Genomic DNA, 19,974 nt, shown 5'->3' with positions numbered 1-19,974 from the left:
TTCTCTTAAGGAATTATCTCGCACAACTGTGGAGACTTGTTAAATCCAAAATCTGCAGGGTAGACTAGCAGGCTGGAGAATCAGGGAAGAATGACAATTTCATTCCAAAGGCAGTCCACTGGAATATTTCTTCTTCCTCGGGAAAGTTAGACTCTGTTCTCTTAGGGCCTTACCTAATTGGATGAGGCCCACACATATCACAGAGGGAAATCTGCTTTAAATCAGTAATCTAAAAGTTAATCTCATCCAAAATTATAGCTTCACAGAGGATGCCTGGGTGGCTCAATGGGTTAAGCTTCTGCCTTCCACGTGGGTCATGAGCTCAGGGTCCTGGGATCGAGCCCTGCATCAGGCTCTCTGCTCAGCAGGGAGCTTGCTTCCCCCTTCCCCTCTATCTGCCTCTATACCTACTTGTGACTTCTCTGTCAAATAAATAAATAAAATCTTTTAAAAAAATCTCCATAAAAACATGTAGAATAATGTTTGACAAAATATCTGGACACCGTGGCCCAGACAAGTTGACCCATAAGATGAACCATCACAGGACTCCAATGATGAGTTGGATAGATGATGTCACCAAGACTGACAGAGGCCTAAGAGCATGAGCAAGACTTGAGTGGGCAGTAAAAACGGGAGGACCCTGGTAGTCCAGAAGAACCAGTCTGATCACAATTTTACCAGTCCCACAATCTATGAGAGGTGGCGGTCATAACTGGGTGACTGACATTAAATGTAAATGGCCAAGGATTGTCCTGAAGGCAAGCAAGGAACTACAAGCTACCACAAGATTGAATATTCACACAGGAGTCTCCTTCCACTGCACTCCTGATTCATGGAAATTCCCAAGCTCCTTGGCAATTTCTTGGGGTATAAAAGTAGAAAAAGGAATAATTCTGAAACACTGAGAAACTGGGGAGATTAAGTTACCTAAAATGATTGCAGAGCTTCTCTCCATGAACATTATTCAAATTTTAGACTAAGTTTTTGTTGTGAGAGGATCTCCTGTGCCTTGTAGGATTTTTAGGAGGAGCACTGACCTCTATCCAGGAGAGGTCAGCAGCACCCGTCATCCCAAGTCATGACAATCAAAACTATCTCTATTCATTGTCAGGTGTTCGGGGGTTGGGGCACACAAGCAACCCAGCTGAGAACAGTAGGTTAAAGACTGTGATATTATTTTTAAAAGATTTTATTTATTTATTTGACAGAGAGAGACCAAGCAGGCAGAGAGGCAGGCAGAGAGGGAGGAGGAAGCAGGCTCCCCGCTGAGCAGAGAGCCCAATGCGGGCCTTGATCCCAGGACCCTGAGATCATGACCTGAGCCGAAGGCAGAGGCTTAACCCACTGAGCCACCCAGGCGCCCCAGAGACTGTGATATTATTAATTGGAAAATTATCTAGCCAATTGTGTGTGTGTGTGTGTGTGTTGACAGGGGAACTTACTAATAGTTAACTCATAAAACCAGGGAGGAGAGGTTTCCATTCTAGTACTCATAAGACAAGAGTACTCATTAAATTCATTTACTGAACTAAACTCCAACCAACAAAGAAAAGTTCTAGTTCATCTCCTTACCCTCCTCCTATTAAAAAAAAAGTGATTTACACTCATAAGAAAAAGAGTGATTTACTTGATTATAGTCAAGGTGATGGTTTATAGTAGTAGAACCTCCTGACTCTTCACCCTAGTGCCCCTTCTTAAATGCTCACCTTTAAACTGATTCAGGCGTCTTTGTCAGATCCTGCTCACATGTAGTAAACATACCAGAAGCAGTTATAAATCAGCTTTATCAGTAATAAAAATGTTTCAGCATTTTAATGTTTACTTAAGTTATTTTGTAAATCCTCAGTTTGCCCTTAAAAATAAAATTATTTGTCACAAATTGCTTTCTTTCTTTAAGAAGAATGCTTTTTAATTTTCTTTTCTTTTCTTTTTTTTTAAGATTTTATTTATTTATTTGACAGAGAGAGATCACAAGTAGGCAGAGAGACAGGCAGAGAGAGGGAAAACAGGCTCCCCGCTGAGCAGAGAGCCCGATGCGGGGCTCGATCCCAGGACCCTGGGATCATGACCTGAGCCGAAGGCAGAGGCTTTAACCCACTGAGACACCCAGGCGCCCCACTTTTTAATTTTCTTGACATATTTTGTTGGAAAATGGTTCAGATACAAGATGTCAATACGGCAGTCTCTTGAACATTGCTTGCAAAATCTCCCATTCCTTTAGGTACAAACTGCCATCACTGTTTCTAGCTTTAAAATAAATATCTTTAGTTTATGAATAACATTTTTAAACATGTTGTTTTATTTTTATATTTTATCTTGATCCTCACTTAGGAAAGATATGCCTTAAGGCCAATACAGTATCAGTATAGATCTCTTTTTCTTTTTTGTTTAGTAGAAACTTGATTTTATTCCAAAATAACCCTACTCAACACACACACACACACACACACACACACACACAAACCACCGGACAATGTGGGGGAAAAAAAATCTATATTTTCATGCAATGGTTTTACACTCCATATTAAAAAAAAAATGCTTGCTAAGTACAGGCATTAACACATTTTCAAGCGACTTTTCAAGTGCATTTTTTTCCCCTTGGCTCAGCATTTCATTTTTACAGCATCTATTAATCAAGTCTAAGCAGGCTTTAAATCCCCAATCCCTACTTCAGATTACTTCACAATTGCTGTCCTCTTCTCTCTTTGTCTCTAGTACCATCTTCTCTTGATTCCATTGTTTTAGTTCAGCTCTTTGCCCTGCACTTTCAATCATCCCAAGTCCACCATCCTTTGAGAACAGCAGCCATCAATTTCTAAGGCCAAACAACAAGGACTAATGTTTATACTTTCAAAGGGAATTCTCTGAATAATAAAGACCATTTAAGAAATGCCAGGAAAAATTGATTACTCCAGAATACAGAGCAACCAGTCCAGACTGGAGAACAGCACCATTTAGACATAAGAATATGTAGAGAGGAAAAAAAAAGAAAAAAAATGACTAAAATCCATCTTTGTTCTTTATTGTATTTGGATATTAAAACTCACAGAATCTAAGCGGTACTTAACTTAATCAAGAAGAGGGAAAGACAAGAGCTATACATTTTAGAAATGAAAGATGTATTAGATCAAAAAATATGGTAATGCATAGAACCAGATACTTTCTCCATGGAAAAAATTATTTGATCAATAGAGTTTTACTGTTTCATTGAGGTGGAAAGGCATAGATAAGTGGCTGCCTATTTTCTTCTGTCTTATTCTTAAAAGTAATTGATAAATTGCTAAGGATCTATTTTTCTCAGGTATCTGTCATAATTCTAAATGTTATTATTCTGGGGTACCTGGGTGACTCAGTGGGTTAAAATCTCTGCCTTTGGCTCAGGGAGTGATCTCAGGGTCCTGGGATCAAGCCCTGCATGGAGCTCTCTGCTCAGCAGGGAGCCTGCTTCCCTTCCTCTCACTGCCTGCCTCACTGCCTACTTGTGATCTCTATCAAATAAATAAATAAAAATTTTAAAAAAGGTTGTTATTCTATAGGTCCATCTTATGCATGCCTCTATAATAATAGTAAGGTCTGAGCATGAGATATATAGTGATAAATCAGAGGAATCTCATGGCTTGAAACCATGGAAAACCAAGGACAAACCCATATCTGAAACCCAAGCCTCCCAGATTTTTCTTCCACAACAAGATTTGAAACAACATCATTCCTTGCTTTGTTCCAATCCTTGATGAAGTTCAAATACTGAAGCGTTTTCCTGTCTGAAATTTGCAGACTGCCATTCAGAACTTCACAGACTATTACCTTGACTGAAAAACTGTGTGTGTACCTCTGCAAGGAATGGTCTATCTACTCATTAGCTCCAATATCCCAAATCTACCATTATGTTTCTTAAAGCTACAATAAATTGCTTCCAAATACAATTTCGTCTCATCCCTTTTATGGGCCTTATAAAAAAGCAGCAAATCAGAGAGGAAAACAGGTTAATTTTATGCCAATCACAAAACCCAGTGACAGGTGTCGCCATGTGTTGCGACAAGATCTCTTGGCCATGGGTCATTGCTTTGAAAGGAACTAACGAATGGCTTGCAGTACTGTGACACACTGAAAGGCCCCCTGGGATCTCATGCAAAGATCTCATGACAGGTATGAAATTAACTCGTGGTATCATGGTATTTTCCAAACATGACAGCTTCCAGAATAGTTGCCACTTAGCACAGTGGGGATTGTGGGACGAACTGCAAGAACTAGTAAATGATTTCAGTGGGATATCCTAAGGGCCATAAGAAAAACCATCCTCCCCCCTCCCCAAGAAAATGTGGAGAAAGTTAAAATTATAGAAGGTGGGGCTCAAATATGTAGCAGCTAAGCAAAAATACTTACTGCTAAATAAATACTGCTTTGGATACTCATAACTTTAATTTGCTTCCTGGACTAATTTCCACAGTGAAGATGAATAAAGTATCCATTATTATAATTTTGAAGAGCTCTTTATTTCTTCCTTGAATCAAAACAAGGGTTTCAGTCATGAGCTGAGGAAGTACTGGAGCAAACATGCTTTTTTGCAGCACACGAGTGCGCAGGCGTGTGCACACACACACACACACACACGCAATGGCTGTACCATGCAAAATAAAACACTAATGCCAACACTGCAACTAAATCTCATAATTACGTTACATGGAAAAACGTAAATTCTGGAAACAGTAACTGTAAAACTCTTTGTTAGAGAAAAGATAGATGCTAAAAAAGCAAAGCAAAACATTGGCATCATATAATAAATAAATGTGTCACAAGCTTACTTTACTGACTTCTGAGTTAATTGCCTTTTCTATATCAATTCCAAATGCCATGCCAAAGATAATAGGAGGAAATGAAGAAAAATAGGCAAATTTCACATTGAGAAATAAAGTCACATAAACAAAGGTATTTATTTTCTTTGAATTCCTAATATAAAAACAAAATGCAAGTTATGACTGCAACTTTTTTGCATAATTTTCACAGTATAAGGTAAGAGAAATCACAAGTATAATGATTACAGCTTGAAAAGCAAGCAATTGTTAGTCCTGAAAAGGATAAAAGAATATGTGACTATAAATGTGGTAGAGAATCAGAAATTACACAGGATTCAGTGCTATGTTCTTCTGCCAACAGACAAATTAAGTGTATTAATGTTATGTGTGTATACAGATAAAGACCATTAACTCTGGTTTCACAATCTGGGCACTAGAAGCTAACTCCTGGTTCTTTATTTTGCTTTTTTTCAACATAAATTTTCTTCAGAATTCCTTTATATTCTAGCATGTGGACATTAACATTTAATTGTAGGACTGTGAATACCTTAATTACCAAATAATACCCTTCAATTTCAAGCTGATCTTCAATACATTCTTTAAGATCAGTAAGCACTTAGCATATATAGAAACCAATTTCCTAAAATGATAATATATGTAACAAATACTATATAACAAATACTATGTACCAAGCACTGCTCTAGGAACTTTACAAGTACTTTATTTAACCTTAATAACAGCAATCCTATAAGATAGGTACTATTAAAATCTCCAACTTTCAGATGAGATAATGTGGAGAAGATGGGTCATTTTAACAAGTCTACAGCCAGTAAGTGACATACTCTGGAATTGGACCAGAGTCCATCATCTTTAACCTCCATGATGCTATGGAAGACCTTCCCACATCATTGTACTATAGACTTTCCAAGCAAGAGGTTTCCCTTGGGACTCCCATTCTTCTTGCTATCGCCTCTAATTTAAACCTCATGGTCAAAGAAAATGGAGTCACTGGATTCCTTTAGTTGTAATACACCACCAACTTTATAAAACCCAACTGTCTGGGCGCCTGGGTGGCTCAGTGGGTTAAACCGCTGCCTTCGGCTCAGGTCATGATCTCAGGGTCCTGGGATCGAGTCCCGCATCGGGCTCTCTGCTCAGCAGGGAGCCTGCTTCCTCCTCTCTCTCTCTCTCTGCCTGCCTCTCTGCCTACTTGTGATCTCTCTCTGTCAAATAAATAAAATCTTTAAAAAAAAAAAAAAAAAAAACCCAACTGTCTTCTAAGCAAGCTAAATTCTGCCCTTCTCCATCCCCAACCTCCCAGAAAGTCTCTAAAGAAAGGCTGTAACAATGTTAATGTTTTGATGATGTCAGCCTTCAGAACTCAAGATGTTTCATTCAACATATTTTCTTGAGTATCTATGAAGTATACACATCATATATATGTATGTTAAAAAGAATGGTGAATTAAACATACATAATCTTTACCTTCACAACACTTTAGATTGGTAGGGAAAATATATTATAAAAGTAAACATGTCAATGAATATGTGATTATTTATTTTAAGTAATTTTTAAAAGAATGGTATAAATCAGTGATTTAGATTTGGAGACTAGTAAGTCTTCAGCCCCAACTCCTCTTATTAGTAGTTTTCAGAACATGAATTACCCTCATAAACTTTTGAATTCTCATTTAAAAAAAATCTACTAGAAAGAAATAATAGTGTTGGTTTTTTTTTAGATTTTCATTTATTTATTTGACAGACAGAGATCACATGTAGGCAGAGAGGCAGAGAGAGAAGAGGAAGCAGGCTCCCTGCTGAGCAGAGAGCCCGATGTGGGGGGCTCAATCCCAGGACCCTGGGATCAGGACCTGAGCCGAAGGCAGAGGCTTTCACCCACCGAGCCACCCAGGTGTCCCAGAATAATAGTGTTTTAAGGATTAAAAGAGTTAACAATCAAAATACTTAGAAAATTGCCTGGCATACAATTTATACACTCAACTAATAGTATCATTATAATTGCTCACAGTGTTTATGTTTTACATACCCTTCCTTTTACATAAGTTTATCTTTAAACTAGTGTTCTTTTCAGACTAAGAACTATCCTTTTGAATAACAGTAATGGCCTTTTTTTCAATTACAACAAGTAAAGGTTCAAATTTCCATTCAATATTTTTATGACTACATAAAAACTATTAGACTACTAATACATTACAAAATTTCACTACTGGAAAAAGGCAAACAAGTGGTCCCTAAGTATTCACTGTTCCCTGTCACGACATCCTAGAAACCATCTGCTAGCTCACTCTGCAGCAAAGTACTAAGTATTTCACTATGATGGGCAAAATTTTGTCATTCTACATAGCAACTAAAATAATTTATAAGACTTTTTTTTTTCACAGAGATAAAATTTTTTTCATAAACCACTGTTGTCATCAATACACAGCAATAGAAATAATACATATGTTAAAAGCACCTATAATATAACTGGAAATAAGAAGGATATCTGCTTCTGTCCTATACACTATGGATTTATTTTTTCAAGCTGACAACGGATATCTGACCAATGAATATAAAGTTTAAATAACAAATCATTTTGATATAGAAAAATAAATCCATAAAATGTTAGTATGATACTAGATGATAAGTCACACAATGATTAAGAGTTGGGCCCAGCCCTACCACTCAATGGCTATGTAAACTTGGGCAGTCATTGATTCCCACACCCTCTCCAATCTAAGGGACAGTTTCATCATTAGTAAGTGGACAGAATAATTACAAGCCACAAGTTGTTTAAGAATTAAATGCCTACTATAAGCCTAGCGCCAGGAGGCACTGAAGATACAGTGGTGAACAAGACTAGAGTCCATGCTAACAGAACTCACTGTCTACATTGCTTACTTAGAAATGGAAGATACTGTTTCTTATTTCATAAAAATGCTGAGGATAAGCAATATGCATGGTCCACCAGAATGAAAAATGAAGACACTGCGAAGATCACAGTGGTTTATATATGGAAAGTGTAAGAAGTCAATATAGCATTAATAATACTTCTTGCATATTATCGAATTGGGTAAATCCTCATACAAATAAAAGAAACAAGAAAAAATTGTGCATTGATTAAGGCAGAATATACCTTGTACTTCACAAACTGGAAGCAATTTTCCAACTGCAGATGTCTTAAATGTTCCTGAAAATGGTCAAAATTATTCTATTTAAATTTTCAAAATCATGTTAGGAGAAACCAAACAATGTGCTGCTTATAAGAAGGGAATTATTTGGTGATGTAAATGTGAACTCAACTCACATTAGAGTGAAAAAACTGCAACTAACAATATAGCAGGAAATTCCAGTGCAGCATCTGGGTTTAGAGGATTGTAAGTAGATTAACTTGAAAATCACATCTTTTCTCATGTAACTTGTCTGAATAGTGGGCATATCTGTTCTGTTTAAAGACAGCCTTAGTTGGCTTAATAGTTTTGAATGTTCTAATTTGAGGATGGTTTATCTTAAGCAAACATATTTATATTGAAATAGTAATATGTTTGAATATTAACGTGTGTGTGTGTGTGAATGTACAATGTTTTACAGGGATTAGAAATTGCATGTGAGGGGCGCCTGGGTGGCTCAGTGGGTTAAGTCGCTGCCTTCAGCTCAGGTCATGATCTCAGGGTCCTGGGATCGAGCCCCGCATCGGGCTCTCTGCTCGTCGGGGAGCCTGCTTCCTCCTCTCTCTCTGCCTCTCTCTCTGCCTGCCTCTCTGCCTGCTTGTCATCTCTCTCTGTCAAATAAATAATAAAATAAAAAAAAATCTTTAAAAAAAAAAGAAAAGAAATTGCATGTGATATCATACTCTTTCTAGATTTGCACTTTATGATATGGTATATATGTATACTAGCTACTCTGCTAGATATACATACTATATATGTATACATATACTATATATGTATACTATGGTATATATGCATACTAGTATATATGTATATGGTATATATGTATACTAGCCACATATAGTTTTTTAAATTTAAATTAGTTAAAATGAAAGATAATTTAAAACTTATTTTTTCAGTCACAGTAATCACATGGAAAGTACTCAACAGCCACATGGGGCTAGAGATGAACATAATGGACAATACAGATATAGAACATTTCCATCATTGAATGAAGTTTTATTGAGTAGATCTGGTATAGACATTCATTCATTTTTACATTTATTTTTACTCATTTACCTTTGTTTCTTTACACCACAAACATTTATTAAGGACCTACCATGTGCCAAGCCCTGGGCTAAACCATGGGATAAAATGATAACCAAATATAGATATTATTCCAATTGCCATGAAACTTAAATTCACATGGGATAAATAGACACACATGCAAATAAGTTAAAGCTGAAAATATGATAAATGCTAAGAAGGAGAGGCAAGGGGTATAATTTTAGAGGGAGAAGACTGATCCACCTAGGAAAGATGACTCTAGTGAAGTTACCATTGACATGAGATATAGGATGTGCAGGAGCTGGTTCAGCAAAGAGGGAAGAAAGTGTAGAGAACAGACAGATGATCACGTGCAAAGGCTCTGTGGTTGGGAGGACCTGGAGAGTGTGAGGGAGAAAAGGTCAGTGTATGGGAACTAGTAAAGAGAGGGTGAATTTGGTCAAAGTTGATCCTGGTCCATATTATTGACACCTTGTAAACCATGTAAAGAGCCTGTCTTTACCCAAAAAGAAACAGAAAGCAATTTTAATCAGAAAGGTGGTGTGGTCAGATTTGTGTTTCAGAAAGACTCTCTGGGTACAGTCTGGAGAACTACAATATGGGCAAGAGTAGTAAGGAGTAGTTAGGAGACATATCCATGCATGTTACCATCTCTCCACCTGCCACTTCTAGTTTAAAAATAGACAGGAAGATTATAATTTAACAACAAAAAGCATCCATATTAACATGGCTAAATTTTTAAAGGAGTTATTATGATAGAATACAAACTTGACCTCAAACTTGTGGACATAATTTCATAACATATGTGATTTTTTTTTTTTTTTCTATCCACAGAAGCAATAGGAGAAGGAACAGACAGGGAAGAATGTTAATATGCTGAATATAGCGCCAAGCCAATATTGATCACACTTAATGGTAAAACAATAAAGGTCTAAAGAACCCAGCTGCTGAATAACATTAAAGGAGATAATAGGGTTGCCTGGGGCACTCAGTCTGTTAAGTGTCTGACTCTTGGTTTCCGGTCTGGTCATGATCTCAGGGTTGTGAGATGGAGCTCTGTGGCTCCCTGCTCAGCACCGAGTCGGCTTGGGATTCTTTCCCTCTTCCTCTCTCTACCCTCTCTCCAATAAGTAAATACTTTTTTTTTTTAAAAAGAAGGTAACAGAGGCAAAGTAATTAAGTTCGGGAATGGTAATTTCCTCTAGGGAATTAAAGAGCTTAAATACCTGTGTAGGAGACAACTAAACTAAAAACACATTGATTCAGGTTCCTAGACAAGAAATCCTCTGTTGGCCAGGGTGGTGCAAAGTAACCACTTTCAGAGGGTGTAGTAATATGCTCAAAGGAGGGGCAAACTCTTTTTTTTTTTTTTTTTTTTGGCCATGAAAAATCCACTGAGCAAATTCTAGCTATTTTATACCCAGTCAAAAACAAAAACTAACAGAAAACAAACAATGAACTCCTCACTGTCGTTAGAATATTTGCTAAGTTCCTACTTTCCTACAGGCTTTGCAGCTGCTGCTCCCTTCACTTGAATGGCTTCCTTCCCAGATCTTCACAGAGCTGCCCGTCATTCAAATCTCTGATCCAAGGTCACCACTTTCACGAGGCTTTCCTTGGCTAGCCTGTCTAACAATGGCCCATGTCCTCACTTTTAATAGGAAGTTATCACCATCTGACACTTTATTACCTCTTTATTGGCTGGGCTGTTTGTTACCTCCCGATATTAGACTATAACTCCTCTAAAGACAGAAATTTGTCTTACTTACCTCTATATCCCCAGCACCAATGTCTGGCAAGTCTTAGAGTTCAGAAAGTAATAGGTGTAAGAATGACTAAATGAATGATAGGACAGATCAGCTTGGGAGCAGAAGCCCAGCAGTCAGTTCATCATTGGAACTTATGCCACAAAATGTGTTGACTGTTGCTTTTGAACTATTTCAATAGAAACTCTTACCTGATCTTATAATTTGTTTCCACAATGTAAACAACTCTGTAGTCTTTCTAGTTATGAGACCTAAAATTCTCTTTTGCTTGGGGCTACTGGACATTGAAAGTGCCATGGTTCATGCACTAACTTACTACATAAGCTACATGAGAATCTACATCCAATTCATCTTCTGTATTTCCACAGAATCAAAAAAAATAGTGCCTTGTAACAAAAGAAGTCTGTGCTCTTGAAATGTTTCTGAGAGGAAAGAGGAAAAGGATAATGGAAGAAGGCTTAAAATTTATGAACTAGAAATGCACACATTACTAAACCTAGGACGTGGAAGATCATAAAGTCCATTCAGAAATGACAAAGAACTGTGTGTGGATAAGAAGAAAAGCAAACAAAATTATGAATTGGAAATATGTCTGTCAGTACTCCTAAGACTTGAAGAGTATAGAAGAGTCTGTGCAAATTCTGCAAAGAGCGACGTAATAAGAGAATTACAGCAACAACTATAACAGAAATGTAGACACACTCTGAGACTTTCAAAAGCATAAGTAATTCTTGCAATATTTTTTTACATTGCATACATGTGCTTGTATAATGAAAACATGTTTTAAATAACAGTAGCAATATTATGGTAAAGCATAAAAACAATGAAAATTAATTTTCATTAATCCATTAATAAAGTAAATAGTAGAAATAAGAATCCCCTGTATTTATAGCAATTGATAAAACTATTTACATGCACACTATTTAGGAGTATAAAAATTTCATTTCCCCAATTCTGTTGAAATCGTGCTACAGTGCAGAAAACATCTACCATATGACTTCAGTCAGCAGATATCAAAACAGGGTTTTATCACAATGCTATTTTTAATAGCTAGAGATATGACTACCAAATAGAATTGTCACAAAAACATGATCTCCACTTAACATGAAAGATGACTTTTCATAAGAGGGCTTCAAACACAGCATGCATATTAAAAGGAAGAAGCAGGATGCATGCTCGATGCCCAATACTCCTCCCCACATTCATCAATGTTCACTTTGATTTCCCTTTCCTCTCTCCATTGCTCCTCTGAATCTATTTGTCAGATAACCATATCGCATGTTTCCTGATTTCCACAGCTTAGCATGAATATATCAGCTTTTGCAGCTCTGCATCCCTGGCTTCAATGGATGCCGATGTCCATTCAAAATTAAAAATCTTGACAGTTTTTCTCTACCCTCACAAATTCCCTTCATTTCATCTCATGAGAATTTCCCATGTGGTAAATGTATCAAGCAGGTTTCTGCAATCTCCCTGACAACCTCTCTGCCTAGGACCGGCTAGAAATAATCAGTGGGCACAAGGGTCGACATTCAGGGAAAATAAAATAGGAGGCCTCGTGGAGTTCTCCAATCCCGCTGAAATTGGTTGATCAAGGATCCTCGCCTCAGGTAGAGCATTAGCCTGAAATGATTTCCCTTTTTTCGTCAAACGTGGCTTTCAACACTCTTTTGCCAAATTCACCTTTCCCATCCTTCTGGGATATCTTGTTGTTCCATAAGCCTCATGTCACTTTTTATCACTAAAATTTAGGCTGACTCAAAATGCTCTCTCCTTCCTCATTTCTGTCCAGAATTAAGGCTGGATGGAATTTATTAAATGAGGAGAAGAATGCCGTCTCCTGTTTTATTCTTCCTCTTTCTGTAGCATCTTGGAATGCCAACTGTCACTTCCAGCCTGATTGCCCGTTGGGTCGGCCCCTGCACCAGTCCCAGGCACTTTCCCCTCCATCCGCTCCCACCCCATGTCTGCCCCTCACTCCTGATCCCGGAAGGATCTCGAAGCGTCCCAGAGTGTCACAGCACTCTTAGCAACCCCCTTAGGTGAGGCACCCACAAGAAGAGCTCACAACCAGCCACTTACTCCGGGGGTCTAGTTGATCTACAGACCTGCATGCACCCCTGCTGGATCCAAAGGTAAAAGTAGGAGCTGCTCCACTGGCCCATCCTATGACCACTCCCCAGATCTCTCCTGCCCTGCCCACAGCCACACAGCCACAGGCCAGGAAGTCCACCAGTGATTCAGGGAATACATTACCAGGGTCCCATCTCTCAGGCACATCAACCTGTTCAAAGAATCAAGTCAGACCCCTTCACCTGACTTTGCATAAGGAAAGGTGCTATGGGGTGGGGGGACTCTTACCACAAACAATGCATAATTTGCACAATTTCAGAAAGCCACTCTCATCTTCCTGCCTCCAAATTTTTGTGTACACAAGCAGGGCAGCTGGTAATGCTGAGGAACTCTGACCTCTTTGGGTTCTTAGGAAGCTTCTGAGGAAGATTCTGGCTCTAAGGTTTTATTTCTCTCTTTACTAAGATTTTGTTCCTCTCTTACTAAAGATTAGCTGGTCTCTATGTTTTGAGCTGTGAACTCTAATTACCAACTTGGGATCCACAACAACAAAAATATGAATTCCCACTCAACATCCTTTTATAGGATTTTACATATCATGTAAAGAGAAGAGATTTTACAGATCATGCTTTGAGTTTTAATTTTCTTCTCACAAAATAATAACAAAAAATTCTCATAATTTTAAGGTAATATCAGCCACTAGAAACATTCTCAGTACCAAAAATTTATTAAGGAAGGCATCCAACATTAAGGAGAAGTAAACAGGAATTAAAATATGAACACAAAATAGAGGAAAATGAATAATCCCAACCCGCCCTAAGGCTTAAATCACCTCCCAGTGGTTAATTTATAGATCTTATGCAAAGGAAGTTGCTACCAGGGCAAGGAAAGAAATTCTCATTATATTCGATGCCCAGAGATCACCAGGGAAATAATGGCAAGACAGTCCTTCTCAGCATAATTTCAAAAAGAGATATTGCTGCCAAGTAAAACTGCCTTAACCAAAATGGTATCACTTAGCTGTTCAGTTCGTCAACAGGCACTTCTTTACATCCTGCTGTATACATCGAAGGAGCAGAAAATAGAGCAGAGTCCTTACTATAAAGTAGAAGCAACAGATGAATAAATGCAAGGAACTAGATGCGCCAATATGAAAAGGAATGAGGACAAATTATGCCGGTAAATGCTACAGGGACGCTCGCACGGGCTCTGCGATCAGCCAGCTCCCAGCAGACTCACTTCCTACCATTTCAAGTAGGGGAAGGCTGAGATCCTCTCCTGGATGTCTCAGTCCGTTCAGGCTGCTACAACAGAGTATCACAGAGTGGGTGGCTTATAAGCAATAGAAATGTACTTCTCACAGTTCCAGAGGCTGGGCAGCCCGAGATCAAGGCAGGAGCAGATGAAGTGCCTGATGGGAACCGGCTTCCTGGTTCACAGCTGCCTTTTTGCTGGGTCCGCCCACAGCAGAAGGGGTGAGCGAGCTCTCGGATGTCTTTCTTATAAGGACGCTCACCTCATTCATGGGGGCTCGCCACTTAGGACTGAACCACCTCCCAAAGTGCCCACCTCCAAATACTATCAACATATGAGTTTGCGGGGATGGTGCTCAAATAATCATTCTACATCACTGGATCCTAAGATAATCAGAGAACAACTCGGATTAGTAACTATTGTTTTAATACCTATTTTTGTTATAATGGGAATAAGTAACTGTGTGTTATGATATGAGTAAACTCTGGAGGTGTTGCCTTGCAGATTTAGAACACATCCATGCCCACCTCTGATAGGTTAAAGAATTCACAACAAGCTCACATGTGTTCGAAGACTATCCCATTTGCTCTTACCTTATTGTTCTAAATGAAAATAAAACTTGATCCCATCCTAAGCCCCTAATGCCGCAAAACCACACGGTCTCTATCAGATAGGTTGCCACTGAGGGCCAGTAGCACATACCACCCCAAAATGTACCATGTTGGCATGTGGATTAATCTGAGCTAAAAACCATGAAGACCCAGCAGCCTCAGGAAGAGTTTTTGTTTTTGTTTGTTTTGCCTCTCCCTTAACTGCCTAAGAGAATTTTTTTTTTTAAGATTGTATTTATTCATTTGAGAAAGAAGAAGAGAGAGTGAACACAAGGGGGCGGGGGTAGGATAGAAGAAGAGGGAGAAGCAGGGCTCAATTCCAGCACCCTGAGATCATGACCTAAGCCGAAGGCAGAGGCTTAATCCACTGAGCCACCCAGGCACCCCATGCCTCAAAGAATTTAGATAGAGGGTTTGTACCAGAAAGAGAGAGTTATTGTCAGAGAAACTTTCAATATCAGAAAGACTAACATGCATGACAGGGCAAATATCTATTTACCAAACATGTGCTCTTCTCATTTTCTCATGAATTGTCTTCCTCCCCTTTGAAGCCCAGAACCCGACCCCCTCTCAACTCAGGACAGTATACAAGCCTCAATTGTCTGACTGCCTGTGAGTCTCATATTTGTCTATGGGGCTCCCATATGTATAAAGTTAAATTCGTTTTTCTATCTTAGCTCAACTTAATTATTAGACCAGCAAAAGAACCTAGAAGAAAAGAAAGGAAAAGCTTTCAGCTCCTACACCACAAAGCAAGCTTCCATCCTGAGGTTACTGGCACCAAAGCCAGGGCTTATAAAGAAAAAACAGTTACGATGCCAACTTGTACCCTGAAGAAAGGGATTAATTTCACAATCACCATCAACCACTGGGCATCCCAAAGAAATTTACAATCTAAGTGAAAATAGCATGCCTGCTAGGCAGATAAAGCTTCAAGGTCAGCCCCTACCCTTCCTCATTAGATTGCTGACACTGAATCTCCCCCAAGTAGAAATTCCAAAGCTGCCCCTGGTAAAGACAGAGCTCCATTTGTCCTTCGCTGGTGTCCTTGCTAAAGGTGCCCATCAGCGCCACCTATAGGTCCAATGGGGCAGACGCTTAAGCAGAGCCTGCTTTCCTATCGCTGACACAGCTCTTGGTACCAAGTCCTGATTCAGCTACATAATTCTTCCAGCTGTAAGAAAGAAGGATCTTTCCCTAAGCATTTATATTTGACCAGGGGTACTGTACATCACAGTTGGCCATGGTTACTGAACTTAGCAGATTTTATAGACCTTTTCACAACTGCCCTTAAGAATATGATCTGCTCCTAGAAGACAAGCTGCACAGACCCAGAACCACCACCCCCACTTCAAATACCCACCGGTTTCATTTCTGTTTCTCCTCATGAAGTTGTTTGTTTTTCTTAGAAGCCATATTATTTTTATCAAGTTTCAAGAGATTTCAAGGACCATGAATCCTGAAGAGAAATCTCTTCCATTCTAGAAGAAGACTCCTAGAATGCTGATCCAAACTTACCACCTCTCACTTGGTTCCACTCCTATCTTACAGCAACCATCAAGTTTTTAAAACCTTACAATCCCACCTCATTAAACCTTCTGCTTCACTGTGAATACTTATAAGATTCTGGCAGTATATTTCCCATGCCTCCCCCCACAGGTGTTGAATGAATCTGAGTATAATATATTATTGTACGGAATTCTAGAAACATCCAGGCACGGGCCCATGCTCTTCCCACCACATATCATCATTCTTCTGTGCTTGCATCAGATCAGTCAGATTTGCATTTAAACTCAGAAATACAGTACCTTTGATGAAAGAAGTTAGGTGAAGCCCACTTCCTTATCTAGAAAAAGAAAACAATAAAAAAAAAGGATACTTCTTTGGTGACCAGTAAGTGATGTAAAAATATCATAGCAAATATTAATCAAGTGATATTACATAAATGTTATAGCAAACTTTGTTGAATGCTTACAGTGTGTTGCATTAATGGATATTATCTGATTTAATCTCATAAAAAACTATCGGGGAAATATCGCCATTGTCTCAGTTACAGATGAGGTTAGTGAGACACAAATGTTAAACTATTTGGTCAAGTCCATACAACTAGCAAGTATGGGAGTCAGAACATAGACTTCAGCAGGCTACTCTATTAGCTAGTTTGCCAAACCACTGGTCAATTAAATAATGGTGTGTCATGCAAATAAGAGATCAACACAGTTCCTGGCACAAGGTACATGAACCGAGGAAATGGCTGTCTTAGAGGCAGTCAGAGTAGTCACAGTCAACATTAGGCATGATGCTTCCATTAAACACCATTAAGTGGCAAATTTACTAAATAACAACTACTAAATAATAACATCATTAAGTGGCAAATATTCAACTACAGAAGGTGTATTTCCCTGTAGTTCTTTCCCAAAACCCAAACTTATGACTCTTCAAAGTGCTCAGGATTGCTGACCAGGAAGTAATAACTGGAAAGGAATGTTTACATGGAGATGTAGAAGTGTAATTCACATAGCGTGGTCTGCTCTTTTATGCAAATGGCCCTGTATGAAAAGAGACAGAAGGTCTTTGTTTTCCAGAATGACACATTTTTCCTACAACCCCAAGACTATATTATTAATTAGAATGTCCTCTGTTAAAAGACCAAGGATCATTCATTCTGAGAGTCAAATAATGAACATTGACTTTGCGTCTCCCCAAAAGCTCCCAAGTCTAAATCTCAAAGATAGGAAGTGAGAGTTTACCTTGGCAATCTTAATGTATGGCACATAGTAGGTCCACAACATACATCTATACGATGCAGAAATGATATAGGACAGGCACATTTTGTTAGGTTAATAGTCATGCGTTATCAAAGATGTAAATTGCCAGCAAGTGTTCTCATTGTTGTTCCATTCGAGTATTATGTTCAAAACTACTTCTCCCTTTCTATTTATTTGAAAAACTATACATTCTTATTACTTCTGAGTTCTTTTTTCTCCTGCAATATTAATAGGAGCTCTACGAGTCCATTTTCAGAATGATTCCCAAGGTATAGTAAAGAGCAATAAAGGCAGGGGTTATGAACGGTATCATTAACTGTGTGGGCTTGTTTTAAAAGTGCATAAAGAAATAATTCACACGTCCTATTCATGTGGCAATGAATTTAGTGTCATTTGAATACAGTACATAAAAAGAGTCACTCAACTCATTTAACTACTAATTGGTTATCCTTATATTAAGGTCTGAATGGCAGAGCTAGAGCAAAGCACCCAAGGGGAAAAAACTAAAATAAAAAACTGTGGGGCATTTTTGCAACTCTGTCCTACACAGTGATAGTGCAGCTTACTGATACTATCTATCTTAGGTAAGACAATTGTGGAAAGGAACACATAAGAAAAGCTCACTTTTTCCAAATCAATATTAGCACTTTGTGCTACCCCTATCTGGCACTGCACATGGACCCATTCAAACGGTGTGCCTTACACAACTATGTTTAGCTATGAACAAAGTAAAAAATATGTGGCATCATTAAAATCACTCTTTCGCCATCCACTAAGCCAACACAAATACGGTGCACATTCTCTATGTTCCAAGAACTGCAAAAATTCAAAAGATGCAGAAAAGCAAATACATGCATAAATCAAAAATGTCATATAATTCTCATCTTTGAGAAAATGGACTCAATAAAACCAATTATGTGAGTAAATCTTAGCTAGACAGAAAAACAAATATATAGATGTGTGAGTGATCTGGAGCAGTGACAAATCCAAGCTGGAAACCAGGGACCTCTCATGATTGTTCTGTGTAGCACATCTTATTATTGGAGGTTTCCAATAATAACAAATGAACGTTTCCTTCCTCTAACATTATTCTTCCTTAAGAGAAACAAAATAACAAACAAGAAAGATGACACAGTGGTACAGAGAAGTAGCTGGCAAAATTCAGAACCATCATGGTATAAATGAGAAATTTTCAGTTAACTGTTCAAGTCTATTAGCTTTTTTCCCCCCCTTTATTAACTACTCCAAAAGCCATAACCTGTTAATGCATCAATACCACCCTGGGGATGAGTCTGAATTAGCTCTTTCAGATGGCTAGAAGTTCATGTGATGAATCACTATTAGTCTCCGAGCACTAGAGTGGACAGAAGCAGGTTAATGGAGCAGCTCATTTCTGTTCTAAGGAGCGTAGGTCCCAGAGCTTCTGGATTCTGCTTGGGAGAAACTCCTTTAGCAGAGAAATCTGCAAAAAAATCTAGTCTCCAAACTTCCTTCACTTTGCATGGCATGTATACTATCTTCACGTCTCGGTCATTCTCAAGTCCACAGAGACGGCCAATCTTTAAATATCTAACTGAGATCATTACAAAGCTGTCATTAAGGGTGACAGCTGACAGTAGTTCACCTGGTAGCTGAATGAGTAGAAGGCACCTCCACAGACCCTAGAACCAAAGGCAACAAACTGCACATCGGTGCCTTTTGTTCAGCTTGCACACTGGGTTTTATGGAGCCTTAAATTAGTTTCCTCTCCTTTCCTTTCCCTTTCCCTTCTTCTTCCTCTCCTCTCCTTTTCTTTCTTTCCATTTTTTAAGTTTGTTTGTTTGTTTAAGAAATCTATACACCCAACGTGGGACTTGAACTCATGACGGTGAGACTGAGTCACAAGCTCTTCCGACTGAGCCAGCCAAGCGTCCCATTAGCTTCCGTTTCTTACTTTCTTTCCTTCCTACTTCCCTCCTTTTCTTTCTTTTCTTCTTTTCTTTCTTTCCTTCCCTTCCTTCTTCTTCCTTTCTTCCTTCCTTCCTTTCCTTTCCTAACTTCCTTTCTACCTGCCTTTTCCTTCCTTCCTCCTTTTTTTTTTTTTTTAAGAGAGAGAGAGAAAGACAGAGACAGAGAGCAACAGTGCAGAGCCCAACTTGGAGGCTCAATCCCACAACCCAGAGATCATGACCTGAGCTGAAATCAAGAGCAGATGCTTAACCAGCCAAGCCTCCCAGGCTCCCCAGAGTCCATTTCTTAAACACTGGGAGCATGGACAATAAAATTCAAATTTCTGTCCTTTTTATTATTAAAAACGTAGAAAGTTTGACAAGACAAGTCCTGCTTTGACACATGGCACCAATCTTCCAGAGCTGAGCAGAACATTCCAGTTTTGGAAGAGGCTGTTTTCGCCAGTACTCCAGTCTCCTCCTCTCCCTATTGTCTTGTACCTCTCCTGATGCCTCACTCCTTTGCATGTGAATGTGTGATACCATCCACAGTTTAGCTATTGTG

At 38.7% G+C, this 19,974-nt stretch overlaps 1 protein-coding gene across 13 annotated transcripts in view; it reads right to left on the bottom strand.

Annotated features, from left to right (window-relative positions):
- Positions 1 to 19,974, bottom strand: part of CHL1 (cell adhesion molecule L1 like) — a 217,834-nt gene that overhangs the window by 131,688 nt on the left and 66,172 nt on the right. For 6 of the 13 annotated variants that reach the window (XM_013053834.2, XM_013053832.2, XM_013053892.2 and 3 more), the window contains one exon: positions 16,522 to 16,559. The exons of the other annotated variants lie outside the window; for them this stretch is intronic. The gene's annotated coding sequence lies outside the window, so the exon portion shown is untranslated. The remainder of the gene's footprint in view (positions 1 to 16,521; positions 16,560 to 19,974) is intronic. 13 annotated transcript variants of the gene reach the window in all.

The sequence above is a fragment of the Mustela putorius genome, unplaced genomic scaffold (assembly GCF_011764305.1).
Source record: "Mustela putorius furo isolate JIRA1106 unplaced genomic scaffold, ASM1176430v1.1 tig00003850_pilon_pilon_pilon, whole genome shotgun sequence".
Lineage (NCBI taxonomy): Eukaryota > Metazoa > Chordata > Mammalia > Carnivora > Mustelidae > Mustela > Mustela putorius.
Note: the sequence above shows the minus strand (reverse complement) of the source record. Positions and strands in the feature narration are given on the sequence as shown.